Source organism: Salvelinus alpinus, chromosome 1, assembly GCF_045679555.1.
Source record: "Salvelinus alpinus chromosome 1, SLU_Salpinus.1, whole genome shotgun sequence".
In the NCBI taxonomy this organism is placed as follows: Eukaryota; Metazoa; Chordata; class Actinopteri; order Salmoniformes; family Salmonidae; genus Salvelinus; species Salvelinus alpinus.
In genome coordinates, this window is record NC_092086.1 from 7,931,533 (window position 1) to 7,947,648 (window position 16,116).

Consider the following 16,116-nt stretch of genomic DNA (forward strand, 5'->3'; position numbering starts at 1 on the left):
GGTTAGGAAGTGTCTGAGTATACAGTATATATAGAATATATATAGAACCCTTTATAGGAGGTTAGGAAGTGTCTGAGTATACAGTATATATAGAATATATATAGAACCCTTTATAGGAGGTTAGGAAGTGTCTGAGTATACAGTATATATAGAATATATATAGAACCCTTTATAGGAGGTTAGGAGGTGTCTGAGTATACAGTATATATAGAATATATATAGAACCCTTTATAGGAGGTTAGGAAGTGTCTGAGTATACAGTATATATAGAATATATATTGAACCCTTTATAGGAGGTTAGGAAGTGTCTGAGTATACAGTATATATAGAATATATATAGAACCCTTTATAGGAGGTTAGGAAGTGTCTGAGTATACAGTATATATAGAATATATTTAGAACCCTTTATAGGAGGTTAGGAAGTGTCTGAGTATACAGTATATATAGAATATATATAGAACCCTTTATAGGAGGTTAGGAAGTGTCTGAGTATACAGTATATATAGAATATATATAGAACCCTTTATAGGAGGTTAGGAAGTGTCTGAGTATACACTATATATAGAATATATTTAGAACCCTTTATAGGAGTTTAGGAAGTGTCTGAGTATACAGTATATATAGAATATATATAGAACCCTTTATAGGAGGTTAGGAAGTGTCTGAGTATACAGTATATATAGAATATACATAGAACCCCTTATAGGAGGTTAGGAAGTGTCTGAGTATACAGTATATATAGAATATATATAGAACCCTTTATAGGTTAGGAAGTGTCAGAGTATACAGTATATATAGAATATATATAGAACCCTGTATTAGGAGGTTAGGAAGTGTCTGAGTATACAGTATATATAGAATATATATATAACCCTTTATAGGATGTTAGGAAGTGTCTGAGTATACAATATATATAGAACCCTTTATAGGAGGTTAGGAAGTGTCTGAGTATACAGTATATATAGAATATATATAGAACCCTTTATAGGAGGTTAGGAAGTGTCTGAGTATACAGTATATATAGAACCATTTATAGGAGGTTAGGAAGTGTCTGAGTATACAGTATATATAGAATATATATAGAACCCTTTATAGGAGGTTAGGATGTGTCTGAGTATACAGTATATATATAATATATATAGAACCCTTTATAGGAGGTTAGGATGTGTCTGAGTATACAGTATATATAGAATATATATAGAACCCTTTATAGGAGGTTAGGAAGTGTCTGAGTATACAGTATATATAGAATATATATAGAACCCTTTATAGGAGGTTAGGAAGTGTCTGAGTATACAGTATATATATAATATATATAGAACCCTTTATAGGTTAGGAAGTGTCTGAGTATACAGTATATATAGAATATATATAGAACCCTTTATAGGTTAGGAAGTGTCTGAGTATACAGTGTATATAGAATATATATAGAACCCTTTATAGGAGGTTAGGATGTGTCTGAGTATACAGTATATATAGAATATATATAGAACCCTTTATAGGTTAGGAAGTGTCTGAGTATACAGTATATATAGAATATATATAGAACCCTTTATAGGAGGTTAGGAAGTGTCTGAGTATACAGTATATATAGAATATATATAGAACCCTTTATAGGAGGTTAGGAAGTGTCTGAGTATACAGTATATATAGAATATATATAGAACCCTTTATAGGAGGTTAGGAAGTGTCTGAGTATACAGTATATATAGAATATATATAGAACCCTTTATAGGAGGTTAGGAGGTGTCTGAGTATACAGTATATATAGAATATATATAGAACCCTTTATAGGAGGTTAGGAAGTGTCTGAGTATACAGTATATATAGAATATATATTGAACCCTTTATAGGAGGTTAGGAAGTGTCTGAGTATACAGTATATATAGAATATATATAGAACCCTTTATAGGAGGTTAGGAAGTGTCTGAGTATACAGTATATATAGAATATATGTAGAACCCTTTATAGGAGGTTAGGAAGTGTCTGAGTATACAGTATATATAGAATATATATAGAACCCTTTATAAGAGGTTAGGAAGTGTCAGAGTATACAGTATATATAGAATATATATAGAACCCTGTATTAGGAGGTTAGGAAGTGTCTGAGTATACAGTATATATAGAATATATATATAACCCTTTATAGGAGGTTAGGAAGTGTCTGAGTATACAATATATATAGAACCCTTTATAGGAGGTTAGGAAGTGTCTGAGTATACAGTATATATAGAATATATATAGAACCCTTTATAGGAGGTTAGGAAGTGTCTGAGTATACAGTATATATAGAACCATTTATAGGAGGTTAGGAAGTGTCTGAGTATACAGTATATATAGAATATATATAGAACCCTTTATAGGAGGTTAGGATGTGTCTGAGTATACAGTATATATATAATATACAGTGGGGCAAAAAAGTATTTAGTCAGCCACCAATTGTGCAAGTTCTCCCACTTAAAAAGATGAGAGAGGCCTGTAATTTTCATCATAGGTACACTTCAACTATGACAGACAAAATGAGAAAAAAAAATCCAGGAAATCACATTGTAGGATTTTTAATGAATTTATTTTCAAATTATGGTGGAAAATAAGTATTTGGTCACCTACAAACAAGCAAGATTTCTGGCTCTCACAGACCTGTAACTTCTTCTTTAAGAGGCTCCTCTGTCCTCCACTCGTTACCTGTATTAATGGCACCTGTTTGAACTTGTTATCAGTATAAAAGACACCTGTCCACAACCTCAAACAGTCCCACTCCAAACTCCACTATGGCCAAGACCAAAGAGCTGTCAAAGGACACCAGAAACAAAATTGTAGACCTGCACCAGGCTGGGAAGACTGAATCTGCAATAGGTAAGCAGCTTGGTTTGAAGAAATCAACTGTGGGAGCAATTATTAGGAAATGGAAGACATACAAGACCACTGATAATCTCCCTCGATCTGGGGCTCCACGCAAGATCTCACCCCGTGGGGTCAAAATGATCACAAGAACGGTGAGCAAAAATCCCAGAACCACACGGGGGGACCTAGTGAATGACCTGCAGAGAGCTGGGACCAAAGTAACAAAGCCTACCATCAGTAACACACTACGCCGTCAGGGACTCAAATCCTGCAGTGCCAGACGTGTCCCCCTGCTTAAGCCAGTACATGTCCTGGCCCGTCTGAAGTTTGCTAGAGAGCATTTGGAGGATCCAGAAGAAGATTGGGAGAATGTCATATGGTCAGATGAAACCAAAATAGAACTTTTTGGTAAAAACTCAACTCGTCGTGTTTGGAGGACAAAGAATGCTGAGTTGCATCCAAAGAACACCATACCTACTGTGAAGCATGGGGGTGGAAACATCATGCTTTGGGGCTGTTTTTCTGCAAAGGGACCAGGACGACTGATCCGTGTAAAGGACAGAATGAATGGGGCCATGTATAGTGAGATTTTGAGTGAAAACCTCCTTCCATCAGCAAGGGCATTGAAGATGAAACGTGGCTGGGTCTTTCAGCATGACAATGATCCCAAACACACCGCCCGGGCAACGAAGGAGTGGCTTCGTAAGAAGCATTTCAAGGTCCTGGAGTGGCCTAGCCAGTCTCCAGATCTCAACCCCATAGAAAATCTTTGGAGGGAGTTGAAAGTCCGTGTTGCCCAGCAACAGCCCCAAAACATCACTGCTCTAGAGGAGATCTGCATGGAGGAATGGGCCAAAATACCAGCAACAGTGTGTGAAAACCTTGTGAAGACTTACAGAAAACGTTTGACCTCTGTCATTGCCAACAAAGGGTATATAACAAAGTATTGAGATAAACTTTTGTTATTGACCAAATACTTATCTTCCACCATAATTTGCAAATAAATTCATTAAAAATCCTACAATGTGATTTTCTGGATTTTTTTTTCTCATTTTGTCTGTCATAGTTGAAGTGTACCTATGATGAAAATTAGAGGCCTCTCTCATCTTTTTAAGTGGGAGAACTTGCACAATTGGTGGCTGACTAAATACTTTTTTGCCCCACTGTATATAGAACCCTTTATAGGAGGTTAGGATGTGTCTGAGTATACAGTATATATAGAATATATATAGAACCCTTTATAGGAGGTTAGGAAGTGTCTGAGTATACAGTATATATAGAATATATATAGAACCCTTTATAGGAGGTTAGGAAGTGTCTGAGTATACAGTATATATATAATATATATAGAACCCTTTATAGGTTAGGAAGTGTCTGAGTATACAGTGTATATAGAATATATATAGAACCCTTTATAGGAGGTTAGGATGTGTCTGAGTATACAGTATATATAGAATATATATAGAACCCTTTATAGGTTAGGAAGTGTCTGAGTATACAGTATATATAGAATATATATAGAACCCTTTATAGGAGGTTAGGAAGTGTCTGAGTATACAGTATATATAGAATATATATAGAACCCTTTATAGGAGGTTAGGAAGTGTCTGAGTATACAATATATATAGAATATATATAGAACCCTTTATAGGAGGTTAGGAAGTGTCTGAGTATACAGTATATATAGAATATATATAGAACCCTTTATAGGAGGTTAGGAGGTGTCTGAGTATACAGTATATATAGAATATATATAGAACCCTTTATAGGAGGTTAGGAAGTGTCTGAGTATACAGTATATATAGAATATATATTGAACCCTTTATAGGAGGTTAGGAAGTGTCTGAGTATACAGTATATATAGAATATATATAGAACCCTTTATAGGAGGTTAGGAAGTGTCTGAGTATACAGTATATATAGAATATATTTAGAACCCTTTATAGGAGGTTAGGAAGTGTCTGAGTATACAGTATATATAGAATATATATAGAACCCTTTATAGGAGGTTAGGAAGTGTCTGAGTATACAGTATATATAGAATATATATAGAACCCTTTATAGGAGGTTAGGAAGTGTCTGAGTATACACTATATATAGAATATATTTAGAACCCTTTATAGGAGTTTAGGAAGTGTCTGAGTATACAGTATATATAGAATATATATAGAACCCTTTATAGGAGGTTAGGAAGTGTCTGAGTATACAGTATATATAGAATATACATAGAACCCTTTATAGGAGGTTAGGAAGTGTCTGAGTATACAGTATATATAGAATATATATATAACCCTTTATAGGAGGTTAGGAAGTGTCTGAGTATACAATATATATAGAACCCTTTATAGGAGGTTAGGAAGTGTCTGAGTATACAGTATATATAGAATATATATAGAACCCTTTATAGGAGGTTAGGAAGTGTCTGAGTATACAGTATATATAGAACCATTTATAGGAGGTTAGGAAGTGTCTGAGTATACAGTATATATAGAATATATATAGAACCCTTTATAGGAGGTTAGGATGTGTCTGAGTATACAGTATATATATAATATATATAGAACCCTTTATAGGAGGTTAGGATGTGTCTGAGTATACAGTATATATAGAATATATATAGAACCCTTTATAGGAGGTTAGGAAGTGTCTGAGTATACAGTATATATAGAATATATATAGAACCCTTTATAGGAGGTTAGGAAGTGTCTGAGTATACAGTATATATAGAATATATATAGAACCCTTTATAGGAGGTTAGGAGGTGTCTGAGTATACAGTATATATAGAATATATATAGAACCCTTTATAGGAGGTTAGGAAGTGTCTGAGTATACAGTATATATAGAATATATATTGAACCCTTTATAGGAGGTTAGGAAGTGTCTGAGTATACAGTATATATAGAATATATATAGAACCCTTTATAGGAGGTTAGGAAGTGTCTGAGTATACAGTGTATATAGAATATATATAGAACCCTTTATAGGAGGTTAGGATGTGTCTGCGTATACAGTATATATAGAATATATATAGAACCCTTTATAGGTTAGGAAGTGTCTGAGTATACAGTATATATAGAATATATATAGAACCCTTTATAGGAGGTTAGGAAGTGTCTGAGTATACAGTATATATAGAATATATATAGAACCCTTTATAGGAGGTTAGGAAGTGTCTGAGTATACAGTATATATAGAATATATATAGAACCCTTTATAGGAGGTTAGGAAGTGTCTGAGTATACAGTATATATAGAATATATATAGAACCCTTTATAGGAGGTTAGGAGGTGTCTGAGTATACAGTATATATAGAATATATATAGAACCCTTTATAGGAGGTTAGGAAGTGTCTGAGTATACAGTATATATAGAATATATATTGAACCCTTTATAGGAGGTTAGGAAGTGTCTGAGTATACAGTATATATAGAATATATATAGAACCCTTTATAGGAGGTTAGGAAGTGTCTGAGTATACAGTATATATAGAATATACATAGAACCCTTTATAGGAGGTTAGGAAGTGTCTGAGTATACAGTATATATAGAATATATATAGAACCCTTTATAGGTTAGGAAGTGTCAGAGTATACAGTATATATAGAATATATATAGAACCCTGTATTAGGAGGTTAGGAAGTGTCTGAGTATACAGTATATATAGAATATATATATAACCCTTTATAGGAGGTTAGGAAGTGTCTGAGTATACAATATATATAGAACCCTTTATAGGAGGTTAGGAAGTGTCTGAGTATACAGTATATATAGAATATATATAGAACCCTTTATAGGAGGTTAGGAAGTGTCTGAGTATATAGTATATATAGAACCATTTATAGGAGGTTAGGAAAAGTCTGAGTATACAGTATATATAGAATATATATAGAACCCTTTATAGGAGGTTAGGATGTGTCTGAGTATACAGTATATATAGAATATATATAGAACCCTTTATAGGAGGTTAGGATGTGTCTGAGTATACAGTATATATAGAATATATATAGAACCCTTTATAGGAGGTTAGGAAGTGTCTGAGTATACAGTATATATAGAATATATATAGAACCCTTTATAGGAGGTTAGGAAGTGTCTGAGTATACAGTATATATAGAATATATATTGAACCCTTTATAGGAGGTTAGGAAGTGTCTGAGTATACAGTATATATAGAATATATATAGAACCCTTTATAGGTTAGGAAGTGTCTGAGTATACAGTATATATAGAATATATATAGAACCCTTTATAGGTTAGGAAGTGTCTGAGTATACAGTGTATATAGAATATATATAGAACCCTTTATAGGAGGTTAGGATGTGTCTGAGTATACAGTATATATAGAATATATATAGAACCCTTTATAGGTTAGGAAGTGTCTGAGTATACAGTATATATAGAATATATATAGAACCCTTTATAGGAGGTTAGGAAGTGTCTGAGTATACAGTATATATAGAATATATATAGAACCCTTTATAGGAGGTTAGGAAGTGTCTGAGTATACAGTATATATAGAATATATATAGAACCCTTTATAGGAGGTTAGGAAGTGTCTGAGTATACAGTATATATAGAATATATATAGAACCCTTTATAGGAGGTTAGGAGGTGTCTGAGTATACAGTATATATAGAATATATATAGAACCCTTTATAGGAGGTTAGGAAGTGTCTGAGTATACAGTATATATAGAATATATATTGAACCCTTTATAGGAGGTTAGGAAGTGTCTGAGTATACAGTATATATAGAATATATATAGAACCCTTTATAGGAGGTTAGGAAGTGTCTGAGTATACAGTATATATAGAACCCTTTATAGGAGGTTAGGAAGTGTCTGAGTATACAGTATATATAGAATATATATAGAACCCTTTATAGGAGGTTAGGAAGTGTCTGAGTATACACTATATATAGAATATATTTAGAACCCTTTATAGGAGTTTAGGAAGTGTCTGAGTATACAGTATATATAGAATATATATAGAACCCTTTATAGGAGGTTAGGAAGTGTCTGAGTATACAGTATATATAGAATATACATAGAACCCTTTATAGGAGGTTAGGAAGTGTCTGAGTATACAGTATATATAGAATATATATAGAACCCTTTATAGGTTAGGAAGTGTCAGAGTATACAGTATATATAGAATATATATAGAACCCTGTATTAGGAGGTTAGGAAGTGTCTGAGTATACAGTATATATAGAATATATATAGAACCCTTTATAGGAGGTTAGGAAGTGTCTGAGTATACAATATATATAGAACCCTTTATAGGAGGTTAGGAAGTGTCTGAGTATACAGTATATATAGAATATATATAGAACCCTTTATAGGAGGTTAGGAAGTGTCTGAGTATACAGTATATATAGAACCATTTATAGGAGGTTAGGAAGTGTCTGAGTATACAGTATATATAGAATATATATAGAACCCTTTATAGGAGGTTAGGATGTGTCTGAGTATACAGTATATATATAATATATATAGAACCCTTTATAGGAGGTTAGGATGTGTCTGAGTATATAGTATATATAGAACCATTTATAGGAGGTTAGGAAAAGTCTGAGTATACAGTATATATAGAATATATATAGAACCCTTTATAGGAGGTTAGGATGTGTCTGAGTATACAGTATATATATAATATATATAGAACCCTTTATAGGAGGTTAGGATGTGTCTGAGTATACAGTATATATAGAATATATATAGAACCCTTTATAGGAGGTTAGGAAGTGTCTGAGTATACAGTATATATAGAATATATATAGAACCCTTTATAGGAGGTTAGGAAGTGTCTGAGTATACAGTATATATATAATATATATAGAACCCTTTATAGGTTAGGAAGTGTCTGAGTATACAGTATATATAGAATATATATAGAACCCTTTATAGGTTAGGAAGTGTCTGAGTATACAGTGTATATAGAATATATATAGAACCCTTTATAGGAGGTTAGGATGTGTCTGAGTATACAGTATATATAGAATATATATAGAACCCTTTATAGGTTAGGAAGTGTCTGAGTATACAGTATATATAGAATATATATAGAACCCTTTATAGGAGGTTAGGAAGTGTCTGAGTATACAGTATATATAGAATATATATAGAACCCTTTATAGGAGGTTAGGAAGTGTCTGAGTATACAGTATATATAGAATATATATAGAAACCTTTATAGGAGGTTAGGAAGTGTCTGAGTATACAGTATATATAGAATATATATAGAACCCTTTATAGGAGGTTAGGAGGTGTCTGAGTATACAGTATATATAGAATATATATAGAACCCTTTATAGGAGGTTAGGAAGTGTCTGAGTATACAGTATATATAGAATATATATTGAACCCTTTATAGGAGGTTAGGAAGTGTCTGAGTATACAGTATATATAGAATATATATAGAACCCTTTATAGGAGGTTAGGAAGTGTCTGAGTATACAATATATATAGAACCCTTTATAGGAGGTTAGGAAGTGTCTGAGTATACAGTATATATAGAATATATATAGAACCCTTTATAGGAGGTTAGGAAGTGTCTGAGTATACAGTATATATAGAATATATATAGAACCCTTTATAGGAGGTTAGGAAGTGTCTGAGTATACACTATATATAGAATATATTTAGAACCCTTTATAGGAGTTTAGGAAGTGTCTGAGTATACAGTATATATAGAATATATATAGAACCCTTTATAGGAGGTTAGGAAGTGTCTGAGTATACAGTATATATAGAATATACATAGAACCCTTTATAGGAGGTTAGGAAGTGTCTGAGTATACAGTATATATAGAATATATATAGAACCCTTTATAGGTTAGGAAGTGTCAGAGTATACAGTATATATAGAATATATATAGAACCCTGTATTAGGAGGTTAGGAAGTGTCTGAGTATACAGTATATATAGAATATATATATAACCCTTTATAGGAGGTTAGGAAGTGTCTGAGTATACAATATATATAGAACCCTTTATAGGAGGTTAGGAAGTGTCTGAGTATACAGTATATATAGAATATATATAGAACCCTTTATAGGAGGTTAGGAAGTGTCTGAGTATACAGTATATATAGAACCATTTATAGGAGGTTAGGAAGTGTCTGAGTATACAGTATATATAGAATATATATAGAACCCTTTATAGGAGGTTAGGATGTGTCTGAGTATACAGTATATATATAATATATATAGAACCCTTTATAGGAGGTTAGGATGTGTCTGAGTATACAGTATATATAGAATATATATAGAACCCTTTATAGGAGGTTAGGAAGTGTCTGAGTATACAGTATATATAGAATATATATAGAACCCTTTATAGGAGGTTAGGAAGTGTCTGAGTATACAGTATATATATAATATATATAGAACCCTTTATAGGTTAGGAAGTGTCTGAGTATACAGTGTATATAGAATATATATAGAACCCTTTATAGGAGGTTAGGATGTGTCTGAGTATACAGTATATATAGAATATATATAGAACCCTTTATAGGTTAGGAAGTGTCTGAGTATACAGTATATATAGAATATATATAGAACCCTTTATAGGAGGTTAGGAAGTGTCTGAGTATACAGTATATATAGAATATATATAGAACCCTTTATAGGAGGTTAGGAAGTGTCTGAGTATACAGTATATATAGAATATATATAGAACCCTTTATAGGAGGTTAGGAAGTGTCTGAGTATACAGTATATATAGAATATATATAGAACCCTTTATAGGAGGTCAGGAAGTGTCTGAGTATACAGTATATATAGAATATATATAGAACCCTTTATAGGAGGTTAGGAAGTGTCTGAGTATACAGTATATATAGAATATATATAGAACCCTTTATAGGAGGTTAGGAGGTGTCTGAGTATACAGTATATATAGAATATATATAGAACCCTTTATAGGAGGTTAGGAAGTGTCTGAGTATACAGTGTATATAGAATATATATAGAACCCTTTATAGGAGGTTAGGAAGTGTCTGAGTATACAGTATATATAGAATATATATAGAACCCTTTATAGGAGGTTAGGAAGTGTCTGAGTATACAGTATATATAGAATATATATAGAACCCTTTATAGGAGGTTAGGAAGTGTCTGAGTATACAGTATATATAGAATATATATAGAACCCTTTATAGGAGGTTAGGAAGTGTCTGAGTATACAGTATATATAGAATATATATAGAACCCTTTATAGGAGGTTAGGAGGTGTCTGAGTATACAGTATATATAGAATATATATAGAACCCTTTATAGGAGGTTAGGAAGTGTCTGAGTATACAGTATATATAGAATATATATTGAACCCTTTATAGGAGGTTAGGAAGTGTCTGAGTATACAGTATATATAGAATATATATAGAACCCTTTATAGGAGGTTAGGAAGTGTCTGAGTATACAGTATATATAGAATATACATAGAACCCTTTATAGGAGGTTAGGAAGTGTCTGAGTATACAGTATATATAGAATATATATAGAACCCTTTATAGGTTAGGAAGTGTCAGAGTATACAGTATATATAGAATATATATAGAACCCTGTATTAGGAGGTTAGGAAGTGTCTGAGTATACAGTATATATAGAATATATATATAACCCTTTATAGGAGGTTAGGAAGTGTCTGAGTATACAATATATATAGAACCCTTTATAGGAGGTTAGGAAGTGTCTGAGTATACAGTATATATAGAATATATATAGAACCCTTTATAGGAGGTTAGGAAGTGTCTGAGTATATAGTATATATAGAACCATTTATAGGAGGTTAGGAAAAGTCTGAGTATACAGTATATATAGAATATATATAGAACCCTTTATAGGAGGTTAGGATGTGTCTGAGTATACAGTATATATATAATATATATAGAACCCTTTATAGGAGGTTAGGATGTGTCTGAGTATACAGTATATATAGAATATATATAGAACCCTTTATAGGAGGTTAGGAAGTGTCTGAGTATACAGTATATATAGAATATATATAGAACCCTTTATAGGAGGTTAGGAAGTGTCTGAGTATACAGTATATATAGAATATATATTGAACCCTTTATAGGAGGTTAGGAAGTGTCTGAGTATACAGTATATATAGAATATATATAGAACCCTTTATAGGTTAGGAAGTGTCTGAGTATACAGTATATATAGAATATATATAGAACCCTTTATAGGTTAGGAAGTGTCTGAGTATACAGTGTATATAGAATATATATAGAACCCTTTATAGGAGGTTAGGATGTGTCTGAGTATACAGTATATATAGAATATATATAGAACCCTTTATAGGTTAGGAAGTGTCTGAGTATACAGTATATATAGAATATATATAGAACCCTTTATAGGAGGTTAGGAAGTGTCTGAGTATACAGTATATATAGAATATATATAGAACCCTTTATAGGAGGTTAGGAAGTGTCTGAGTATACAGTATATATAGAATATATATAGAACCCTTTATAGGAGGTTAGGAAGTGTCTGAGTATACAGTATATATAGAATATATATAGAACCCTTTATAGGAGGTTAGGAGGTGTCTGAGTATACAGTATATATAGAATATATATAGAACCCTTTATAGGAGGTTAGGAAGTGTCTGAGTATACAGTATATATAGAATATATATTGAACCCTTTATAGGAGGTTAGGAAGTGTCTGAGTATACAGTATATATAGAATATATATAGAACCCTTTATAGGAGGTTAGGAAGTGTCTGAGTATACAGTATATATAGAACCCTTTATAGGAGGTTAGGAAGTGTCTGAGTATACAGTATATATAGAATATATATAGAACCCTTTATAGGAGGTTAGGAAGTGTCTGAGTATACACTATATATAGAATATATTTAGAACCCTTTATAGGAGTTTAGGAAGTGTCTGAGTATACAGTATATATAGAATATATATAGAACCCTTTATAGGAGGTTAGGAAGTGTCTGAGTATACAGTATATATAGAATATACATAGAACCCTTTATAGGAGGTTAGGAAGTGTCTGAGTATACAGTATATATAGAATATATATAGAACCCTTTATAGGTTAGGAAGTGTCAGAGTATACAGTATATATAGAATATATATAGAACCCTGTATTAGGAGGTTAGGAAGTGTCTGAGTATACAGTATATATAGAATATATATAGAACCCTTTATAGGAGGTTAGGAAGTGTCTGAGTATACAATATATATAGAACCCTTTATAGGAGGTTAGGAAGTGTCTGAGTATACAGTATATATAGAATATATATAGAACCCTTTATAGGAGGTTAGGAAGTGTCTGAGTATACAGTATATATAGAACCATTTATAGGAGGTTAGGAAGTGTCTGAGTATACAGTATATATAGAATATATATAGAACCCTTTATAGGAGGTTAGGATGTGTCTGAGTATACAGTATATATATAATATATATAGAACCCTTTATAGGAGGTTAGGATGTGTCTGAGTATATAGTATATATAGAACCATTTATAGGAGGTTAGGAAAAGTCTGAGTATACAGTATATATAGAATATATATAGAACCCTTTATAGGAGGTTAGGATGTGTCTGAGTATACAGTATATATATAATATATATAGAACCCTTTATAGGAGGTTAGGATGTGTCTGAGTATACAGTATATATAGAATATATATAGAACCCTTTATAGGAGGTTAGGAAGTGTCTGAGTATACAGTATATATAGAATATATATAGAACCCTTTATAGGAGGTTAGGAAGTGTCTGAGTATACAGTATATATATAATATATATAGAACCCTTTATAGGTTAGGAAGTGTCTGAGTATACAGTATATATAGAATATATATAGAACCCTTTATAGGTTAGGAAGTGTCTGAGTATACAGTGTATATAGAATATATATAGAACCCTTTATAGGAGGTTAGGATGTGTCTGAGTATACAGTATATATAGAATATATATAGAACCCTTTATAGGTTAGGAAGTGTCTGAGTATACAGTATATATAGAATATATATAGAACCCTTTATAGGAGGTTAGGAAGTGTCTGAGTATACAGTATATATAGAATATATATAGAACCCTTTATAGGAGGTTAGGAAGTGTCTGAGTATACAGTATATATAGAATATATATAGAAACCTTTATAGGAGGTTAGGAAGTGTCTGAGTATACAGTATATATAGAATATATATAGAACCCTTTATAGGAGGTTAGGAGGTGTCTGAGTATACAGTATATATAGAATATATATAGAACCCTTTATAGGAGGTTAGGAAGTGTCTGAGTATACAGTATATATAGAATATATATTGAACCCTTTATAGGAGGTTAGGAAGTGTCTGAGTATACAGTATATATAGAATATATATAGAACCCTTTATAGGAGGTTAGGAAGTGTCTGAGTATACAGTATATATAGAACCCTTTATAGGAGGTTAGGAAGTGTCTGAGTATACAGTATATATAGAATATATATAGAACCCTTTATAGGAGGTTAGGAAGTGTCTGAGTATACAGTATATATAGAATATATATAGAACCCTTTATAGGAGGTTAGGAAGTGTCTGAGTATACACTATATATAGAATATATTTAGAACCCTTTATAGGAGTTTAGGAAGTGTCTGAGTATACAGTATATATAGAATATATATAGAACCCTTTATAGGAGGTTAGGAAGTGTCTGAGTATACAGTATATATAGAATATACATAGAACCCTTTATAGGAGGTTAGGAAGTGTCTGAGTATACAGTATATATAGAATATATATAGAACCCTTTATAGGTTAGGAAGTGTCAGAGTATACAGTATATATAGAATATATATAGAACCCTGTATTAGGAGGTTAGGAAGTGTCTGAGTATACAGTATATATAGAATATATATATAACCCTTTATAGGAGGTTAGGAAGTGTCTGAGTATACAATATATATAGAACCCTTTATAGGAGGTTAGGAAGTGTCTGAGTATACAGTATATATAGAATATATATAGAACCCTTTATAGGAGGTTAGGAAGTGTCTGAGTATACAGTATATATAGAACCATTTATAGGAGGTTAGGAAGTGTCTGAGTATACAGTATATATAGAATATATATAGAACCCTTTATAGGAGGTTAGGATGTGTCTGAGTATACAGTATATATATAATATATATAGAACCCTTTATAGGAGGTTAGGATGTGTCTGAGTATACAGTATATATAGAATATATATAGAACCCTTTATAGGAGGTTAGGAAGTGTCTGAGTATACAGTATATATAGAATATATATAGAACCCTTTATAGGAGGTTAGGAAGTGTCTGAGTATACAGTATATATATAATATATATAGAACCCTTTATAGGTTAGGAAGTGTCTGAGTATACAGTGTATATAGAATATATATAGAACCCTTTATAGGAGGTTAGGATGTGTCTGAGTATACAGTATATATAGAATATATATAGAACCCTTTATAGGTTAGGAAGTGTCTGAGTATACAGTATATATAGAATATATATAGAACCCTTTATAGGAGGTTAGGAAGTGTCTGAGTATACAGTATATATAGAATATATATAGAACCCTTTATAGGAGGTTAGGAAGTGTCTGAGTATACAGTATATATAGAATATATATAGAACCCTTTATAGGAGGTTAGGAAGTGTCTGAGTATACAGTATATATAGAATATATATAGAACCCTTTATAGGAGGTCAGGAAGTGTCTGAGTATACAGTATATATAGAATATATATAGAACCCTTTATAGGAGGTTAGGAAGTGTCTGAGTATACAGTATATATAGAATATATATAGAACCCTTTATAGGAGGTTAGGAGGTGTCTGAGTATACAGTATATATAGAATATATATAGAACCCTTTATAGGAGGTTAGGAAGTGTCTGAGTATACAGTGTATATAGAATATATATAGAACCCTTTATAGGAGGTTAGGAAGTGTCTGAGTATACAGTATATATAGAATATATATAGAACCCTTTATAGGAGGTTAGGAAGTGTCTGAGTATACAGTATATATAGAATATATATAGAACCCTTTATAGGAGGTTAGGAAGTGTCTGAGTATACAGTATATATAGAATATATATAGAACCCTTTATAGGAGGTTAGGAAGTGTCTGAGTATACAGTATATATAGAATATATATAGAACACTTTATAGGAGGTTAGGAAGTGTCTGAGTATACAGTATATATAGAACACTTTATAGGAGGTTAGGAAGTGTCTGAGTATACAGTATATATATAATATATATATAGAACCTTT

The 16,116-nt window shown here is 31.8% G+C and overlaps 2 protein-coding genes across 2 annotated transcripts in view; both read left to right on the plus strand.

The window, feature by feature from the left end:
• LOC139531770 (NLR family CARD domain-containing protein 3-like) overlaps positions 1–16,116 on the plus strand; it is a 393,069-nt gene that overhangs the window by 213,138 nt on the left and 163,815 nt on the right. The gene's annotated exons all lie outside the window — the stretch shown is intronic.
• Positions 1–16,116, plus strand: part of LOC139537693 (NLR family CARD domain-containing protein 3-like) — a 426,333-nt gene that overhangs the window by 45,349 nt on the left and 364,868 nt on the right. The gene's annotated exons all lie outside the window — the stretch shown is intronic.